This window comes from Thunnus thynnus, chromosome 24 (assembly GCF_963924715.1).
Source record: "Thunnus thynnus chromosome 24, fThuThy2.1, whole genome shotgun sequence".
In the NCBI taxonomy this organism is placed as follows: domain Eukaryota; kingdom Metazoa; phylum Chordata; class Actinopteri; order Scombriformes; family Scombridae; genus Thunnus; species Thunnus thynnus.
The window spans coordinates 16813177-16831260 of record NC_089540.1 but is presented as its reverse complement, the minus strand read 5'-3'; the positions used below and the strand labels follow the sequence as shown (position 1 = coordinate 16831260).

The window sequence follows — 18084 nt, the reverse complement described above, 5'->3', positions numbered from 1 at the left end:
AAAACAGGAGATAGATAGAAGGAGTTTGACTTCAGAGTATCACGGTGTCCTTTTCCGTCGCTGCAAATTAACTAACAGGTGGTAGCTAGGAGGTTTGGAAGTATGGATCTGAGGAGGGGGGAGGTTGGCCAAGAGGTAGAGCCCAGACTGCAGAATCTCCAGCCCTGTGATCCGACTCCAAGCTGGCAGCAACGCTATCAACAACGGAGACTGCAGATGTTGCCGGGTTCCCCTTTTCCTCCAACATGGCCCTCAGCTTTTTTTACCCCCCCCCCCCCCTCTTCCCTCACCACCAAACCCCCCCCTCCCACCCAGATTCTGTGTGTGTTTGTGTGTGTGTGCTGAGTAGGAGGTCCTGTGAGCAAATCCTGATCAAGGCCTCTGACTGTGACAAGCAATGTCAGGGCTCATTTCTAAGTAGTTGCTGTTCCTTTCTTGTGTATGAGGAAAACAGGGAGAGTGTGTGTGTGTGTGTGTGTGTGTGTAGGTGCGTTTGTGTGGGTGTGTGATTGCGAGTGTGTTGTTGTGTTTGTATGTGCTTACTGGCATCTCTCTATACCCGTTCTCTCAGTCTCTTTTCTAGCTCTGTTTCAAAGAAACCATTGTTCTCCTGTTGTGTATAAATATGTGTGTGAACCATGTGTGTTTACAAAAATTCAGGTTTATTGTAATTTGGGTCTTATTTTCGTAGTCTAGTCCATTATTTCTGTCAGTTGTAATGACTCTATTATTGCTCTCATTAAGTGAATTACTGATGGGAACACGGTGATATATATCGATACGGATCTGACAGGTTGTAAACCTGTAAACCAGCAGATAATCTACTCCGCTTCATCTGGAGATAAATCTAGATGTAATGCACCTGAAATGTCTGTTTTAATCCCTCATTGCTAAAGAAAACATGTACACAAGTGCGGTAAGAGCAAAGCTGAACAAGGATATCAGTGTGATGGATGTTTATAATGAATAGTTTGGGTAGTTATTGTTCTGTTCATGTTTATTTTCTCTTCCAAATAACTTTGGCTAACCTGGTGGATTGTTTAATACCTGTCTGATCATGAGCGGCGCCACAACATCATGCTTGGGGGAAGATTAAAGTCAGCAACAGGAAGGTGGAGGGATGCTGAGCAAAACAAGGAGCAGCTGAGGCAATCAGCTAGGCAATCAAACACCTGACATGCTAAAAGGAAGACGTGACGCTCTCTGGAGGTCAGAAATGGAGTCATGCTGGAGTTTTTTGGCTTGTGACCTTTTATCAGATACACCGAATGGATCACAAACAACATATACTGTACATATCAACATCAATCATCCATTGCACGCAATTAACCATCAACTTAGGTTTAAAAAAGAATCTTATCAACATGCTAGAGTCATGTTTTTGCATTTATAAGCTGTATATAATGTAATATATGCAGTCTATCAATGTTTATTTAGAGTTATCAATGCATTTAACACATTTACAACAACTAGAAGTACTCCTGTGAAACATCCATATGTAGTGTTTTAATATATGTGTTTGATAACATAATATAGCATATATAGTATTTGCTCACATGTATATTAATTACAACTATGTTACATTGAGTTATCCAGCATTAATACACGAGTCATACATGAGTTATAGATGCTTCGCTGGCTGAGTTATAGTTGTTGACAAAAATAGATACATAATATGTGTTTACAACTATATTATAGGATGTTACAAATAATTTACTGTTTATATACTGTTTATAAATGAGAAATAAGGGTTAAAAGGTGTTAAAACTTCATCATCAAGGAGCTGTCGTCCTGTTCTTGTGTATGTGAGCGTGTGTGTTTGTGCACATTACACACAAACACTAACTTGAAAACATTCTGTCAACCAATTTTTGCTAAATAGTTTGCATTCCTTTCTTCTTCATGCTTGCATGTGTGTGTTCTTGTGCAGCTTTGATTCCTCTACCCGTCCTCCCCCCCCCCCTTCTTCCTCTCCTCTCTCTTTTTTTTTTTTTTTTCTCCTGTGTGTCTGCGAAATACCCAACAATTGGATGCACAGGTGGTCGGTCCACTTCTCCTCTTCCAAGCGTTAGATTTCATTACAAACAGTGTTGGAGGTGGGTCGAATGTGTGTGTGTGTGTGTGTGTGTGTAGTTGGTGTTGGTGGGGGAGTCCTCTCGACATCTGTGGGCTTATTTGAACGGGCGGATGAGACACGAGTCCCTGCCGAGCTCCTCCATGGAGTGACGAGGCTTCGCCAAGAGACCGACCGAGAGGAGACTGTCAGTTTGAGATCTTTATTTACTTATTTATTTATTTGAATGGTAGAAGGAAGAAGGGTCGATGTGTTGCACTATTAAATGGTGTTAATTCAGGATTTACCTGAAGTATTTTAGAGCAGTTTTTAAATAAAGTTGCAGGCGAAGTTTAGGAAAGTAAATACTATATCGAAGGGATGCTATGCAGAAATAGTCCCATCTCTCCAACCTTCCCATCAAATCCTCTCTCATTGATATTTCATTGGTTTAAATGGCTCAATGGTCTCTCCTTGCATTGTGTTCCATGCAAACACTAAAATCCCTTGTTTTTAACAGGAAATACACCAAACTGCAATAGCAAGTTCCTCTGATTGACTGCAAGTTTCCTGTTTAACCACAAACAGTTTTTTTTTTTAATAGAACTACCCCCTTTTTGGCAAATGAAATCTCATTATGGAAGAACGAAATGTGGATTTTACCTGTTTTAGATTTATTTAATTTCCTAATTGACTGCTTTGCTGCAAGTGATATGACTGATTCATATAAAGTTTTCCCGTCACTAAAAAAGCATATTAAAATTCAGCAAACAAACTGCATAGTTAAAAGGTGATTTACCGTCCCACAATGTGCATTTAGAGACATTCTACTTCCTCTTTCTCTTTGTTGAAAAAGGTACAAACTGCAGCCTGCTGCTCCTCTTTGGCTCCTGGCGAAATTGTTCTTGGCAGTCCTGCGAGGCTTCTCCCTGTTATGTGCCATTTGAAAGCATTATGAAATCTGCCATCTTGACTGCGTGAACCAAATAACAACAAGAGTGCATTGTGCGCCACCTGCTCCACACATTTAGGTGGCTTTAAATATGCAGGCGTAATGGCACCTATTCCCCCGGTCTGATGCGACGTGGCTGAGAAGCAGGGAGGGGGCGTGACGGGGTGGCGGCGTGTGTTAAGGCAAAAAAAAAAAAAAAAAAGAGTTCGGAGCTTCACTTAAGACTGACATTTATCAGCTGGTAAGGCATTTGTCTCATCTTTTTTCTTCTCTTTTTATAGAACAAATGTGGATGACAAACTCTGGCATCCCTGAGGTCTCCAGGAGTTGTGTCTCTCTTTATGTGTGTGTAGTTATGAATATGATGAGGCTTTGTCTGGTGCTCTGGTGGTGAGAAACAGATAGGGGATTATGGGGTTATAAGAGGAAAGATTGATATTATCAGGATGATGTTTGTCATTTATTAAAAAATCACATATCAATTACATGATATAGGTGAGTCTCTGACTTTTCTTCAGGCTTCAGAGGTGTCAAACACCTCTTTAAGGTGCTAAGGGGGACGGTGCCAACTTCAAAAATCTATATGAGTCGAATCCTTTTATTGATTGAGGTATAGAAGGAGCAGGAAGGGTCGAGGTAGCCAAGCAGACAGAGGGGGAAAGTCTGCTTTCTGTGAATATCAAACCATCTGTCTGTCCCTGAGAATGTAGCAAGGTCCCCAAAATTACTAACTTGTCAGAGAAGATGAGGCTGTACTGTAAAGCTGGTGGACACGAACAGATGTTGACGATGCAGAAGTCAACTGGAAAGCTTGTGGTTTTGTTGCCTTTTTGGACACTTTGGATTAGAGATGTGGTGAAGGGCGGTCAACTTGTATCTATATATCCCAAAATTACAAATTTACCCTAAGTGTACACACCTACACTTGCTGTACCTATGCAGAGTAAGTTAAACTACTTTTGAATGGCTAATGCAATGTAAAACATGCTATAATGAGAGTAAATAAAGAACTAGACCAAACACAAGAAGTTTACTAGTTTACAACCATCACAATGTTCTTCATCAGATTGATTAACCACACACAAAAATGTGCTTAAGAAGCCTACTTTTATGGGAAAATGTAAAAAATCAATTAATGTGCCTTGACTGTAGAATAATAGTAAAAAAAACTGGCTGAAATCACTTGATGAATGGGAATCAGAGAGGAGAAATTGGGTTATTTCTCTCATAATCGTCAATAATCGCTCACTTTTATCACAGTAATGCCACAGTTAGGACTATTTTCAAAACAGCACTCAGTGCTCATATAGCAAAATGCCTAAACGGGGACATGACATCTAAACCTATTTATCTTGCATGCAAACATCTTGAAAAGCAGATCACAGTGCACACAAACTATTGACAGAGCTAACACATTTGTCAGTATTATTATGTAGAAGAATTCATGCATTTCGGAGCCTGGTTAAAGTTATTCTAGGTAAACAGTTACACAGTTAAAATGCTGAATTCTCAGGAGAAGTGAAGCCAACCTAACTGATCTCACTGTACATCAACAGCAGCTCTTCTCCCCCCTCCCGACCCCATCCAAACAAACAGTACGCCGCCTTATTAAGCTTGTACCTCGGGTCTTGTGTTTCCGTCTCAGAGTGTAAAAAGAAGAGAACAGGGCTGGTAAATTAATGAGAAAATAACTCCGGCTTTTATAATTTCCCACCTCATGTTAAGGGAGGGAATATTTTTGTCAGTTGTTAATTACTGTCATATGACTACAGCACCTTTTTTCCCTGAAAATGACAGAGAATGGAGGGAGGGTAAGGACGGAGGGGGTGGTAACGAAAATTAACTCGACTCCGGGAGTGTGATCTTGTCATGTACCTGACGTACAAGGGAAACGTGTCTTACCCTGCTTTGGATGAATCTCATTTATTTACATTTTTTTTTCATGTTTTGCAGTTATTTAATTCCTGTGCTTACTGCCTAGCGAGCTTTCAGTCACATGAAAAGGAGGAATTAGTTAAGCGTAACAGTGATGCTACAAAAGCTAATACCCTCCCTAACCTTGTTGTACCTTAGAAATATTCTGATAATACAAAAAGAGTGGAGTACATGCAGGCTGCCAAAAAAATTTTACAATGATGAAATTACTTCAGCAATTAAATTGGTGCCAACAGACCCTGGATAACACACTTCCGATACAACTCACATATGCACCAAAGCTACTGTACTTTTATAAAACATCCTACTGGTATAGTCATGCCACTCGCAGCCATTTTCATCTTTTACATAAACCTGAACCTCCGTATTCTGTTCCTGTTGCAGATGAAGAAAGGTTGTTTACATCCTTTCTAAACATCATTACCACAGCAGATTCATATTGATGCTTCTCTCTCCTCAGATGTACAAAAATAATATAGGAAATGCTACTAAATAGTACAGGAATACATGTAGTGTAGCACTATTCAGCTGTCAAACATATTTAAATTGGTTTAGTAATTAAAATGTAGGGTTACTGTAGCCCAAGTTAGTATTTTGCACATGTGGGTGATCTCAACAACGTCCTGAAAGTGACTCAAAATCTGCACATTTTTCTTAAAAACAACCATTAAAGACCCTTTAACAGCAACATACATATTTTACAGAAGCTACCACAAGGTAATGCTTCAACACCCACCAAATATTACAAGTGGTAAGTAAAGAAAACCTCTGAAACAGTGGCTGTATCATCCTGTGACAATGAGCACTAAAAATATTAATTGTTTAGGTAGGTAAGTAAGAGGAAGGTTTATTTTTTATTGTAGTTTTTCCGAGCGGGTTGATTGAGCGATGTAAGCACTGGGTGGTCACGTTATTTTCATTAAAAGGGGTAATCATATTGAACTAATGTTGGTCTACCCTAAATCTAACTGGTGCTACGTGCGAGCGCTATTAATATGAACGAGTGCACCGCTGCTCGAACTGCCAAATGATTTCACTCATTAGTACCTCCTCTTGGGTTCATGGTGTGTTAATCAGTGATGTTAGCCGCTGTACTGGTTTATAGAAACATACACAAGCATAGACTCCAGAGAAAAATGGGACATGACTAAACCCACAGCTACAAACCCTGGCTGAACCCTGGGCTGTTAGATTAACCTGTACTCTTGCTGTTTTGACCATCAAGAAGTTATAATGGCTGTTAGGTGTAAGAGTATGTCGCACTCAATAACCGGTGAATGTCTACTTCACACATACGGGTGGTGTAAAGGACAGAACGTCACTTGGTGCCCGGCTAGGTATTGTCTCCATTTCCTGGTTGACTGCTTCAGTAGCTCCTACAGAGGAAGGAGGGGTCATTACTTCCCCCATCACACGCCGCCGACCTCAAACCACGGCCTGCAAATGCTAACCTTTTCTCGCCCCTCCAAAATCAAATCAATAACACTTTGGCCGCGAACAGGGAAACACTGTGTTGGCATTAATCACCTGCCCTTCCATGCTTGACTCTGCAGTTTGTTCCTTGATGTCTGGCTCTCTGTTTGGTTTAGAGGTAATGGATGGCTGGCTGTGTGGGTGACTGACTGACTGAATGACTGGTTCTCCCGCTGAATAACTGGCTGCCTTTCAAGCCGAGGCGGACCGTCATCACTTGTTGTTGACATTGTGGCACTCGCGTCTTAATGAGTCAGTCTTTGTTTTGTTTCAAGCAAACGACGGGCTGAATGACTATTTAGCATGAGAGCTTAACTGCTAAGTATAGCAGCCCAAAATCACAAGTTTGGCCAACAGGGCTTTACAATTTGTACAGAATGTGATACCCAATATTGCAGACATTTGATTCTGATGTAAAAAAGAGAAACCGCAAGAGGAAAAACAGAAATGAGATCCCTCTTCCGGGACAGACAGACAATGTAATAGCATTCACAAAGAATATATAAATAGTAATAGTAGTAGTAGAAGCAGAAATACATTCAAGAGACATATTTTCAATACTGCAAAAAACTAGCAGAGCTGGAAATGACCAGAAAAAGAGAACAGTACTCATCTTTCAGTATTTCAACACAACTACAATCTAAAATACTGACTGTTTGAACCCCATCACAAGACAAAAACAACACTGTTGGATTATTCTGCAAAACCTCAGATTACATTTGATTTCAGCAGGGTTTCTTTAGTGTTTTTTGGGGGGGATTTATACAATATCAGCAACTAGGGTATGAAAGACAGTGGTTAAGGCAAATAAACTGTGGTCACAGGAGGGAGTTTTAACAGTTGGTTAAGGCAAGAGAGACATTATAGTTATGATCTGTGACAGGACAGGAATTCGTATCTGCATCCCTGACCCTGCTACACAAAGGGCTCACTATCACTTCCTGGCATTGGACGTAGGCAATGAACGTAATATTGCAAGGTACTATCTGGACTATTTGATGCAGGCCTGACTCTACAGTAGCACTTTCTTCCACAATGAATGACTCGTACCAGTGTTTTTAGAGTGAATGGTTGACTAGTTGCCAAAGAGGCTGACTCAGGCAGCCACGACATACAGTAAGCTAGTACTTGCCTGCAGAAGAAGAGAATAATTTATGGTGTTGTGACAATGGGATGAAATCAGATTAGATTAAAGTACTACTGAGCTTCATCAGTAACATACGGGTTAAAACAACACCGACCGGTCACCTGCAATTGACAGCTAAGAGCAGAGATCCAACAGAACAAAGAGGAATAAACAAGGCTTTCCTCATTTAAACATCTATAAAGATGACGTAGCAGCAAAATATCCATTAGGAAAGTTGTGTGTGTCTTTATTTATCAATTTGAAACCGGAATGAGTGGAGCAGGGATGTGTTTCTAATCAGGAAACAGGCTACTTTTGAAACAGAAATTGCAGCATCTGGACAGATACTGAGTTTAGTCGTGCTCATTGTCCCTTTAAAACTTTGTCTTCTGGAAGATTAGCCTTCATGCACACCAATCATTTTAATCATCTGAATAGTCATTTTAGGGTCAAAAGATTTCCCGTTTGAGCTTCTTTTGAAAATCCACATCCTGACTTGATTCGAGTGAATTCACCCCACCGTTGGCTTGCTTCACACTCGTCAAGTGTTCCCTGTCCTTCCTGTGATTGCATTAGCAGAGGCTGATATCAGCCCTGCAATCCCATCCACATAAATACTCCTCTCGAGGCTCTTGTGTAAGCACATACAGGTGCAGCCATAGAGGGCCTAGCTTGCGTTGGCAGGAAACAGGTGCCTGGCTATTGATAGCGTCCTGATGAGGGTGGGGGAGAGGGGCAACGAAATGCAGGGTATGAAAATCAGGTGGGTTGTTGTGTGGTCCCCGGGTACAGCGACTACTAATTGTTACCAACGCTTTTGAGTCTATTTTTGTGGCCTGGTGCCAGATGGTGGCGGCTGACGGGGGAAAGAAAGGGAAGGTAGTTGGTGTTTATAACAGGTTGTTGATTCCTGATGAAATGCGACCTCAGGGACCCCTTAACACCTGGCTAATAGAGATGTGAAATTATTAACAGTATATAAACGTGTGTAGGAACAGTAGGTATATGTTTTCATGCCTTCCGCACATAGTTTCTGGTGCTAATATCAGTTTGGACCAAGTGTGACTTCCAGGAAAGTAGCCTTTTTTTTCTGTTTACTTGTGGTTTAAACTGTATGTTAACATGTTTTCTCATCCTGTTGAAGAGAAAGTATCAGTGCAGAAAATAAATCCCTGCACAAGAAGTATATTAAGGGACCAATAGAAGTCCAAATAATTCTTCAAGAGGAGATGCAAGCTTTTTAATTTCTTTTCCTTATCTTATTTTTATGTGATATCATTGTTTTGTGCAGAAATTAGGTGGTGCAAATGTCAAAGATGTACATTTTAAAAGCTAAATTTGCAAACAGTTGATCTGCCAGTTGTTCCCTGACAGTTTAATCAATCACTTTTCTATACATTTCCTGGCATGTATTTACTTCAAGGCTAAAAATGGACTCATACTTATTCTGGCTTCTCACGTCTCTACTGTGAGAGGAAGCCCATGCAAACATGGGCAGAACATGCTAACTTCAAACAGACAGGAAAGGAAACTCCCCAAACTGGGAACATAACGATACAATAAACACTGGGTCACAATAAAACCTTCCTTCACAAAGACACGGACTTTATCTCCAAATGACTCTAAATAACTGAAACATACAAAAACAAAAGTTCATGACTGAAAATGTCAATAGTTAAACACGTGTAAATAGTTAGATGTAGGTCAACCCTCCCTAAGAGCTGACAAATATAACAAAAATATACTTCCATGCTGTAATATGCAGTCATTTTGCCAGTGAATGCCTGATTTTATAGAAAATAATCTAATTCAAAAGTCTTCTATAATAGATAATATAATCTTATTCAAGATAGTTTCAAACTGAAGGAAAGCAGGAAGTTGGACTTTTAACTGGTTCCCACCACTCAACAGGTTTACCTTATGATTAGAGAAGCTCCTGATTTCAACCATTTAGGGTTCAGAGTTGTAAAAACTTAATCAGTATAATTACTACAAGCAGTACTATCATGAGCCAAAGCAAAAACCGTAAAAACTTTATATGGATAGAAGAAAAATTGATGCTTTTTCCGAGAAACGAGAGAACTAACTGTACAAACATACCTCTACATATTATTTACACATATCTAAGAGCATGCCTTTGCCCTCAGCATAGTTGTTTATGCCTCCCAGCATAACATTACTCCACACATAACACAGCGCGGCGCCTCCAGAGGTGGAAACGTGCCTCTGCACTCCGGAGAGGAGGAAAAAAAAAGAAGAGTCGACATGAAATCGATGCCTAAAACACCTTAATCTTCCAATTAAATCTCTTCAGTGGCTGCGGTGAGATGGTAACTGTGATAAGTGCAGGTTGGAGTGAGGCAAGTAGGAGGAGGAGGAGGGAGGAGGAAGAGGAGGAGGAGGAGGAGGAGGAGGTGAAACCTACACAGGTACGTCTGTCACGGGTAATTACCTTCTCAGCGCCCTCGGCTCTCCAAGCTGCCAGTCGTCTGTCTGTCAGAGAGATCAGCTTACCTCTTGTCTGGGAGTGTGTGTTTGTGTGTGTGTGTGTGTGTGTGTGTGTGCAGTGACTGAATGTTTATGAGTGTGTGTTTCTTATAGAGATAAAATGAGCGTTTGTGTGTGTGCGTGTGTGTCTGGCAACAAGGAGATAATTTGTATAAGTGAGCACGTGTGGGGAGAAAGTGAGCGTACAGGTGTGTCAACACAATGAGTGTTTGCACAAACCAGTGTGTGTGCAAACTGTCTCTGTGTGCGTGAACGCCGACTGTGTGTGTGTATACATCCGCAAAAAAAGTGCACTGAAAAGTGTGTGTGTCTATACAGAAAGACCGTGCGAGCGCGCGCGTGTGTGTGTGTGTGATGTAGAGAGAGAGAACATTTGTGTGTTTATAGAAACCGTGAGCGTGAAAATGCACTAAGTAAGACAGCATGTACCTGAGGAGAGGAGTGTGTAGGTGTAAAAAAATGTGTGTGTGTGCCTGTTTGCCGCCCCCTCCTCCACACACACACACACACACACAAACACACACACTCACGGACATACACACACCTTTCTCAACCCCACAAAGCGCCCATTGAGAAGTGAAAAGGTAGCGGGCCGATGGGAGGGATTGTTGTGCAAACAGGCGAACACAGAGGAGGCTGGTGTGTGTTAAGAGGCGGTGGGCAGGTAATAGAGCAGACATAATGGGAGCTAAGTACCTGTAATCCTTAGAGATATCACTCCAGACAAGAGGGGGGACCCTGGGTAATTCCTTCCGGTTGGTGTAATTGGTCCCTCGCCAGGTTGAAGTGTGTGTGTGTGTTGTGGGGGGGGGGGAGGGATTGGTGTAGGGTGTTTGGGGCGAAGTATCAGGTGTGAGAGGGCGTCAGCTGCACTGAGTGCCTCCTATTGATCCAGGAGAAGGACTGTGTGTGTGTGTGTGTGTGTGTGTGTGTGTGTGTGTGTGACTGTTCCTGACCCAAATTCACTAGGAGGCATCTGGCAGGGAAAAGGCACCTACCTGATCTGCTGGTAGAAGGGGTCGCAGGTGCATGAAGGGTGGAAAGATGAGGATGATGGTGATGATGCTCACCTGCTGGTTAGTGCAGACACTTCCTGCAAAAGTGAAAAAGGCAAGAAAACATTATATTTATCCACTTATATAATTACATTATTCCAAATTACTTTACATAGTGATGCCTGTCAATGTTCTAAGTAATCTTAAAAATGTTTAAATGGTGAATATATTATGATAAAATTGATAAAATTACAAATAAAATATAATATTCAGGTAAATATAAATGTATAAATTGGCTTTTAAATACCTACTGCTGTTATTTTATTACTTTAAGGGACTTTGGCAGAACTTTATTTCTGTTTTGTCACATTTTTCTTTCTTAATTCTCTATTATATAAAGCATAAAGTTAATTCTCGACCTTGAAAATACTCAATTTATTCAATACTCAACACTTATTCCACTGAAGAAGACATGAGATGCAGTTGAGACTCTAGAAAAAGCTAATAAAAGGACCTTGAGTTAAGATTTTATTGTGTCCAAATGTGATTTCTAAATCTTTAAACGTGCATCAGGCTGCAACACATTTCAAACAGGTGAATCTCTGAAGAGAGCAGCGCAGGAAACCAAAGAGCAACGAGAATCAAGATGGAGACTTACGACGGGGGGGAAAAACAAACATCTTAAAGATTGTCACGTTAAAGCAAAGACATCTCACAGTTTATCGCTTTGAGCCGCTCAAGCATAAGTCAATGTCAATGAGACTACATGATTCAATTAAGGATATATGGGAAAAAAAACGTGTCAATGTGTGTATGTGTGTAGTTACAATGCTTACACATGCATGCATCCCATGTGCGTGTGTGTGTGTGTGTGTGTGTGTGTGTCCCATTTCTTCTGGATATCTGCTAATTGTGCATTTCATTTCTGCTCAAGTGACTCTTTAAAGGCAAAACAGATACTGAGAGTTTGAACGCCGAGAGCGACGGCGAAAAAGCAAGGACGAAGGAGAAGAAGAAGAAGAGACAGAGAAGAGGCAGAGAGGTGGAGGGGGGGGGGGGAGATATAAAAAAAAAAAAAAAAAAAAGCAGAGATAAGAAACAGGAAAGACAGCTGCTCTTTTCCCTCTCATTTCATCCAGTTATTGGTTAACTCGGTGGAAAGAAAGTAAATGTTCAAGGGATTTCAGGTCGGGCCCCTGCCTCCGCCAAGGTAGATGTGCGCTCTACTTGAGGTCTAATTCAACTCTTGTGTAGTATTGATCGCTGCGGCGGCCACCAGGGAGCCCGCCGGTCTTTCCTCGGACCAAGGTAGACAACGGTGAGAGAAAAACGTGTTGTAAAATGCCTCCCTCCCTCATCCGCTCCCCAGTTGATATCAAGCTGCTTCTTTTTTTTTTTTTTTTCCAGGCCTCCTCTTCTTCTTCTTCTTCTACCCACTTTTGAGTGCATCCTATTTTTTTCCCCCTCTCTCTCTGCAGAGTGATGGACCACCTTTAGAAATCAGCCGCAGGGACCGGCAGCAGCGTTCAATGCTCAGATGCTGTAAATTGAACAAGAACAGGAAGACTTGTTGTGTGTTTGTGCATGCAGGGGTATACGCGGGGCAAGCATGTTTGTTGGTTTAAGTGGTTTGCACATGCATTTATGTAAGTATTTTTGTGTTTTTCGGCTGTGTTTGCTAGTTTGTTAGTCTGTTCATGCGGTGGGGAGGCTGGGAGCTGATTCAGCTGCGCTTGGATGAGGGTTCAGAGGGCGGGGAGGTGAATGGACGGTTGCAGGGAGGTGATGGTGGACTGGGGGGGGGGGGGAGGCGAGTAGGAGGTGTGGTGTCCTGGAAGAAGCAGTACCTGCGATGAGAAAAATATGGATTCCTGTCGGCAAGACAAATTGATCTCCAGTGTGTGGGAGGAGCAGAGAAGCTTCTGAGAAAGGAAATCTGCTGAGAGGGAAGGAAGGAAAACAAGAAGAAGAAGAAGAAGAAGAAGAAGAAGAAGAAGAAGACAGGGCCGGACTTTATGTTTGCTATATGTGTGTGTACGTGTGTGTGAAGTAGTAGCAACTGAACAAACAAGTTCTCACACTAACACATACTGAAACTATTCGCAACAGCCTCGTGTTGGCCAGATCTTATAGTTAAGTAGAAATGCAGATACTCATTCTAAGAAACAACTCTTATCTCTTCAGCTTCTTGCGGCTGATAAGTAAGTCTCTCGGCATGATAATGAGTCATTTTTTTGTGGTGTTGCTGCTCAGGATGTGGATATCAGAGTGTAGTAAAGGGGTACATGAGAAATTTGTGAAGCAGAGGTTGTGATATCCTGACTTTTAGCTTCTGCGTGGCGTGAACGCCCACATCTTAACTCATGATTAGTAAACTGACCTTCAAGTTAAAAATAAGACCTTTAATCAAGCCGAGAATCGTTCAAAGACACAAATTTATAACTTAAATTCTAGTCAACATGTCAATTCTTCCAAAGATACCACAATTTTTTATAAAATTACTCAAAACAGAACAGAATTTTTACATTTGACGGTTTGATGCAGCAATAAAAAATGCATTTTGGGCTTGAAAACAGTGATATACAATAGTGTGTACGCATACTGGCATATAGTAAACTAGGTCGAGCATTTTGATAGTTGAAAACTTGAGTTTTTAAACGCACAGAGGGATTCAAAGAGGCCAAATCATCAGAGCGTCTGTCACAAAAACTCTTCATTCTTCAGTCTAATGTGTTCTCTCTTCTGTACGTGTGAAAATGTGTGCAATTTCTGTGCGCGCTTCAGACTGAGTGTGGTTATAAATACACAAATATATGGAGGTATGTGAGGCTTCTGACACCTGTTACTACCCCCCAACACACACACACACACACACATACACTGTCATGTAAACAGGAAGGAGGTTATGTGAGCAGAAATGCCAACTCTCTCCTTTGGGAAACAGGTTTCTCTTTCAGGTCCCCTTGAAATGCATCACAACTGATAAAACATTACATTTTCATATTATAGCTGTAATTATCTCTATCAGTATCCGCTATGAGACAACTTATATCCAGTGTCCTGACTCTTCATGCATAAACCATATCACAGCAAAGGCAAATGTCACACAAACACACACAAAAAAAAAACCCCTTCCATCTAAGCATTAAACAGGTTATCGCTTCAGCTCAGAAGCCATAAATCAACCACAAATAATACAGGAGACACATTCAAGGAGTCACACAAATGCCACCATTGTTATTCCTTAACTACCCGACAACTTCAAATGTTTGGCATCTGTAAAGGCGGCTTTGCTAAGGTCGCCTCCGAGCGCCAGGCTGTGTGACACCGTTATCGCCAAGGCGCCGCAGATTGGCACCTGTCACGGCGAATTCAAACCCCTGTGAGTAACACTGACAGACAGGTCGGCGTGCCAGACCTGAGGTAGCACCCGTGGGTCCCCTGGCCTCCCTCGGTGGGTGGGTGGATGTGAGATGAAAGTAAAAATAAAACAGGCATTGTTTTTTTTTTGTTTTTTAACATGCCAAAGAAGTCTCTCTTAACACATATAAGTCATGTAAACAGGGTTGGGGTTAGGGTTATGGTTAGGGTTATGGTTAGGGTTTGGGTTAGGGCTGGGGTTAGGGTTGGGGTTAGGGCTGGGGTTAGGGTTATGGTTGGGGTTAGGGGCTTAGGGTAATGGCTGGGGTTAGGGTTAGGATTGGGGTTAGGGTTAGGGCTGGGGTTAGGGTTAGGATTGGGGTTAGGGTTAGGGCTGGGGTTAGGGTTAGGATTGGGGTTAGGGTTAGGGCTGGGGTTAGGGGTAAGGGCTGTGGTTAGGGTTAGGGTGATATTCAACCTAAAAAATGAACGGTTTTTGCACAGATGATCTCGACAACGTCCTGAAAGTGACTCAAAATCTGCACATTTTTCTTAAAAACAACCATTAAAGACCCTCTAACAGCAACATACATATTTTATAGAATCAAACACATGTAATGTAAGTGTCCAGTTAAGTTTAAAGTGTTGCCCCTTTTTCAAAAACATCCTTTTTCATAAAGTTTCATATCAACTTGGTTCTGATTGGTTCCCTCACAGAGGAAGTGTGAAATCCATCCAATCAGGCCTGTTTGTAGCAGAGGAGCTACTGCTGTAAACCAGAGTTCAATTTGATTCAATTTAATTATATTTAACCCTTAAATCAAATATGTTTAAAAATTCATAAGCAACATTATTCTCATCCTGAGGCAGATAAGATTTAAAACTTTAAAAGTATAAACGGAATAATAACTGAAATCAGAACAGAGAATGAAATATGTTGAGGAGAAGAAGAGTTTTTTTTCCAGCATGTCATCATTGAAGGAATTAGAGGTCCTTTAAACTGAAGTCCTGGCTGTTTATTTTATTTATTTATTTCTGGTTCGGACGTTGGGGTCAAAGCGGCGGAATAAGCACTTCCTTATTGAAGAAGACAAGAGCAATGATCGATGCCAATCGCGTAATCAGGCTTTATTTGAAGGGGGTCGTTGATTCTCAGTCCATCAAGGTTAAGAGTGCGGCACTTGTCACGGCGTGATTTATTATTGCCAGGAGCAGACGAACAACGTCGCATGCCAAAGGGGGGGCGGGAACGAGGAGACGAAGCCCCGTCGTTTGTATTAATAAGTCCAGACGTTACGTGTGAGGCGCATTTTGGAAATTACCCTTGAAAAATTAGCGTGTCACGATCAATCGTCATCAAATGATTCAAGGGGCGTGGCCTGCCCTTATTTAAATGGTATTCATCATCACATGCACAGAGGGTAAACTAGTGGGATTGTTATTCAGATGTCTTTAGTACTAAAGAGATATTTCACACTGTCTTTGTTTTTGACCATCCAAGTGTGCAAGAGTGTGTGTGTGTGCTACTGTTGTAACCTCTGACAGGCAATTTCTACAAAAATAAAACAAATAAATCATAGAAAAAATCTTATGAAGTAAAAAAACCGATAAAAACAAAGTACTTTTCAACAGTCAAAAGTGGCATTTCACTACAAGATGAGGATGTGAAGAACTGAATCTCCTTCTGCTGCAGCTTCATCATCCTCACTGGGGATGAAAGTGACGTTTAAACGCTCCACATGTAGAAAGTAAATCTTTTCAGTTTGGCTGCTGCAGTGAAAGAAACGCAGCAGTGAGTGATGCCTATTTACAAACAAAAGTACGCCGGGACACTCCCGTCTGTCCGTGAGAACGCAGTGGTATATGGGAGACGAATGGAGCGGAAACTGCATTTTTCATCCCGTTCCCCTCTGTTTGTGCTCCCCTTACACACACTACACAACAGGGAACACATGTAATGCATCACACCGTGATTTCTGACAGCGAGGTGAAGGTAATAACTTTGGGAAGCCCGCTCCCCTTCCTTTTCTCCCCCCCTCTCTCTCTCCCTCCTCCCCCCTCCTCTCAGCGGCTCGCCGCTCTTATGTCAGCCATCGATCTGGTGGCTGGAGACAACTCATTTCATCGCCGTGACACGCCATGATGGACCGGCGCGCCCTGAACCCCTAGACTTATTCCCGGCCCTGTGCTCCAGCACGCCTCCGTCAGAGAGGCAGCGTGTCGGGGACGCTTGGCGAGTCTATTGATCTGCCACGGGTGGACAGCCAGGGAGGCGCTGACGCCATTCTCCTCCTGGCGGTTTTCTTCATTTCTGCGGGCCTCATCGCACTGCCACAGCTCTGTGTCACCGTTTTTTTGAGATCCTGACACACTCGCTGTATGAATTTATTGTGGATTAAGCCGTGTGTCAGTGTGACACCTCAATTTTAAATCGACAGTAACATCCAGGAAGGCTGAATCATTTGCATGAAACATGAAAAAAACCCTTTAACTTCAGTGATTTCACAAGATATCATTGGTTTTTATCTTTAGTTCTTGTAAAATGACAGCTGTAATTTACCGTATATAGTCACACGTCTTTTTTTTACAAAGGTTGTGAGTAATGAACCCTCACAGATCCGAGCAAATCTGAGACAAACAAATCAACATGACTGAGCTTTCCTACTAAAAAACAGCCAATAAAGCTTGTTCTCACAGACTCTTTCAATAGTTTCTTGTGTCTTTTTTTATGATTGTGTGGGTATTTGTGGGGCCACAAGAATCCTCCACCACTCGGGTTATATTTCACAATGTGACCGTTAATTTAGTGGAAACATGCATCAGCGTCTTTGAATTCGTGAGGGGAGGACATTGTTACTGGGTCTTTTATTTCCTGACATGGGAAAACCCAGTCTTGAGACAACACTTGTGTAATTTAACTCATTTTGGGGGTCTATATTGAATGTATGGAGCAATTAATGCCTCGCTCTATCCGACGCCGATTCCATCCCGGCTGTGTTAGTACCCCGCCTCTATCTGTTTGTTGTGTTTGGTGTTGCAGCCCCGAGGCGATACAGGTCATCCCGATTTCCGCGCAAGTGTTGAACCTAACACCTGACCCCGAGGCTTTACCGCAAAGATCCAAACCCGACGTGACACATGACTACAAACGGGCATAAACACTTCCTCCACCCCCCCACATACACACACACACACACTTTATTTGCTGAATATTGCTTCACTTTAAAAAAAAACCCACAGCTACATATTCAACACGTGTAAGGTAAAATAAAGAAAACCTAGTGTTGATTTTATGCTCGTTATGATGAATGTGTGAGGCGGTGTGCGCATGCATGTAATTATATGTGTGTGTGTGTTTGTCTATGTGTGTGAATGCTAGGCTCAAGTCAAGGGCAGTAATGCAAATTGTCCTGTCACTTCATTTACTGCAGGATGGGTAGATATGTGTGTGTGTGTGTGAGGTGAGAGAAGAAGGGTGGAGGGGGGGGGATGAGGCCGAGTCTCCTCCTCACAACACACACTCACACACACACACACTTTCGTTGGTCGAACCTCGGGGCTAAGCTGAGCCTCAACCTGAACTTGGGAGTTCATTTTGTTTCTCTACGTCTGGAGCAAAAAGAAATAGCCTTGGGATATTTCAAGTATTTTTTTTTTTTTTTGGTCTTCTTTCCTGCCTGCC

The 18084-nt window shown here is 41.9% G+C and overlaps 1 protein-coding gene across 3 annotated transcripts in view; it reads right to left on the bottom strand.

Moving 5' to 3' along the window:
- zeb2b (zinc finger E-box binding homeobox 2b) overlaps positions 1-18084 on the bottom strand; it is a 461952-nt gene that overhangs the window by 271441 nt on the left and 172427 nt on the right. For all 3 annotated transcript variants that reach the window (XM_067583059.1, XM_067583061.1, XM_067583062.1), the window contains exon 6: positions 11046-11140. The gene's annotated coding sequence lies outside the window, so the exon portion shown is untranslated. The remainder of the gene's footprint in view (positions 1-11045; positions 11141-18084) is intronic.